The sequence below is a fragment of the Phascolarctos cinereus genome, unplaced genomic scaffold, assembly GCF_003287225.1.
Source record: "Phascolarctos cinereus isolate Bilbo 61053 unplaced genomic scaffold, phaCin_HiC Scaffold_726;HRSCAF=1367, whole genome shotgun sequence".
Classification (NCBI taxonomy): Eukaryota; Metazoa; Chordata; class Mammalia; order Diprotodontia; family Phascolarctidae; genus Phascolarctos; species Phascolarctos cinereus.
In genome coordinates, this window is record NW_027556098.1 from 187847232 (window position 1) to 187850697 (window position 3466).

Genomic DNA, 3466 nt, shown 5'->3' on the forward strand with positions numbered 1-3466 from the left:
ATCAAAATTATCTATTTTACATTTTGTAATGCTCTCTATATTTTCTTTGGTCCTAAATTTTTCCTTTATCCATAAATCAGATAGACAAACTATTCCATGCTATCTTAATTTGCTTATAATATCACCCCTTAGGTACAATCGTTTACCCCTTTTGACCTTTTATTTGTATACAGTGTGAGATGTTGGTTTATACCTATATTCTATCATACTATTTTCCACTTTTCCTAGCAGTTTTTGTCAAGTAATGAATTTGTTCCAAAAGCTTGGGTCTTTGAATTTATCATGTACTAGATTACTGTGGTCATTTACTATAAAGTAATTTGTACCTCATCTATTCCAGTGACCCACCACTTTTTTTTTTCTTAGCCACTACCAGAATGTTTTGATAATTACCATTTTATAATACAGTTTGAGATCTGGTATGGCTAGGCTACCTTTGTGTGTGTGTGTGTGTGTGTGTGTGTGTGTGTGGTTACACAATGGGGTTAAGTGACTTGCCCAGGGTCATACAGCTAGTAAGTGTTATGTGTTTGAGACGGGATTTGAACTCAGGTTCTCCTGAATCCAGGGCTGGTGTTCTATCCACTGTGCAATCTAGCTGCCCCTAAGCTACCTTTTTTCACTGATTCCTTTGATATTCATGAGCTTTTGTTCTTCCTGATGAATATTTTTTTTAAACAATCTGGGTATTTATTCCATTAGAGATTGTCTAAATTAGGGTGTATTTGCTCTTTCGGGCTTTGATCTTTCTTAGGTAGAACTCAAGCTCTTTGCCTTTGAGCACGTAGCTGGGCCACACTGGCCTGGCCTCATTGAGATGCAGGCAAATAGCTTGCGCTGCTGGAACTGTTCCTCAGAGTAAGCTGATCTTGGCATTCTTGTTCTTTTCCTCATATTTCTTCTGGATCTTCTTTGACCGCTTTTTATTTAAAATTTCTTCCTCTTTAGGAATCTGGAGCAAAAAAAAAAATCCATCTAGAGTAGATGGATTGATTAGCCCGGAGGCTGTCCCTCCCACTGCTAGGGATCCAGTTTGGCTCCCTTCTTCCCCGCCAAGGGTAGGGCACAGTGGAACTCGTATCACTGGCGGTACAGGATGAGCACAATGCAATTCTTCGCCAGTGTCTTGGTCTAGACCAGCTCATTGTTGAATGCATTATAGACCACATCAATAATCCCTGTTTTTCAGGTACAGCATTCGGAGCCCCAGGAGAAGTTGTCCACGTTCAGCCTCAGCGCCCGGTACGTTTTTGTTGCCACCTCGGACTCGCTCGGTGTGGATGAGGCCGGGGGCCGATCTTGGTGTTGGCCTGCGGTCCAGCTCATACTTGCGCTTCTTGTGGTAGGGCTTACATTTGCTCCTGGTCTTGCGGCGCTTGTGCCAGTTGTCCCAGGAGATCCCCATGGTCGGCACGAACTGCAAAGAGGGCCTTCCAGATGAATATTGTTATTATTTTTCTAGCTCTATCAAATAATTTTTGATAGTTTAATTGGTATGGCACTGTATAAATAAATAGATAAATATAGGTAAAATTGTCATTTTTTTTATTATATTATCTCTGTCTACCCATAAGCAACTAATATTTTTTCCAGTTGCTTAGATCTAACTTTATTTGTATGCATTATTTTATAGTTGTGTTCATATAGTCCCTGGATTTGTCTTGGCAGGTAGACTCCAAACAAAGTATTTTCTATTGTCTACAGTTACTTTTAATTAGAATTTCACTTTCTATCTCTTGCTGCTGGACTTTGTGGTAATGTATAGAAATGCTGATGTTTTTCTGGGTCTATTTTGTATCCTGCAACCTTACTAAAATTGTTAATAATTTCAAGTAGTTTTTTTTTAGTTGATTCTCTAGGATGTTCTAACACCATGTCCCCTGCAGAGTGATAGTTTTATTTTTCTCATCTATTATAGTTCCTTTAATTTCTTTTTCTTCTCTTATTGCTATTTCCAGTATAGTATTAAATAATAGAAGTGATAATGGGCATCCTTGCTTCACCCCTGATTGCAACAGGGAGCATTCTAGTTTATTTCCATTACATATAAAGCTTGCTGATGGTTTTAGATAAACATTACTTATCATTTTAAAGTAAGCTCCACTTATTCCTATGCTCTCTAGTGTTTTTAATAAGAGTGGTTGCTGTGTTTTGTCAAAGGCTTTTTCTTCCTCTGTTGAGACGATTATATAATTTCTGTTGGTTTTGTTATTAATATGGTCAATTATGCTAATTTCTAATATTGAAACAGCCCTGAATTCCTGGTATAAATCACATCTGGCCATAGTATATGATCTTTTGATATATTGCTGTAATCTCTTTGCTCGTATATTATTTAAAATTTTTGCAACATTATTCATTGGGACATTGGCCTATAATTTTCTTTCTTTGATTTGACTCTTCCTGGTTTAGGTATCAGCACCATATTTGTGTTGTAAAAGTAATTTGGTAGGACTGCTTTGCTTATGAAGCAATTTTTTTTAAATATGCAAAACATGTGCCATCATTTCTAATTCAGAATTACAGAGTTGGATTTTTCCCCAGTGATCCTACAGTCCAATCTGTATCTAGCAAAAACAATGCAACACCATTACATATATGATGAAAACTCATCCAGCCTCTAGTTAAAGAATGAGGAGGAATCAACTCTCTGCTGAAGGAGCATATTCCTCTTTTGGTCAGCTTTACTTATAATGTTTTTAATTTTAGGTTTTTATTTATTTCTTTATCTATTATTTTTTTTCATGAATAAAACTGAATTTCCTTTCTGCAACTTTATCTCATTAGTCTTGGTTGTCCTTTCTAGGGCCAAACAGAACAAATCAAATCTAATTTTATATTATATAAAACAACTGAAGCCATCCATCATGTCCCCACTAAGTTTTCTCTTGTCTAAAAATTCCTGCTCTTTCAACCGATATTCACATAGCAATGACTCTGGCCCTTCACCATTCTGATTTACTCTCTTTTTCATATGCTCCAGGATATCAATTGTCCTTCCTAAATATTGCTGCCCTGAATTGAATAGAATATGCTAATTTTTATCTACCCAGTGCAATAGAGCTATAGCCTTATTATTCCTGAAAGCTCTCCCTCCTAATGCAGACCAAGATCATTCTGGTCATTTTGGTGTCTACTTCTCTCACTTGTATCTCATACTGAATTTTCAGTCCACTAAAAATCTAAATCTTTTTTTTTCCATACAAAGTATTGTCTCACCATTCCTCCTCCAGTTCTTATTTGAGAAGGTGATTTGTTTTGTTCAATCACTTCTTAGCAGCTTCTTGTTACCACAAAATCCAGAATTTATCTTAAACCTCTCTAGGTAGTACTGACAGGTCCTTTTCATCAACAGAATTCTGAACTATATGATCAGCACTGAGCTAATCAAATCTATTCTCACAGTAAAACTGATGCAAAACTTTTTTTTTGAAACCCTTGTTTTTACCTAAAGGAAAAGTAAAGA

General features: G+C 36.4%; 1 pseudogene; it reads right to left on the minus strand.

The window, feature by feature from the left end:
- Positions 1 to 709: 709 nt before the first annotated feature.
- Positions 710 to 1405, minus strand: LOC110213303 (small ribosomal subunit protein eS8-like; annotated as a pseudogene).
- Between the last annotated feature and the right edge of the window lie 2061 nt (positions 1406 to 3466).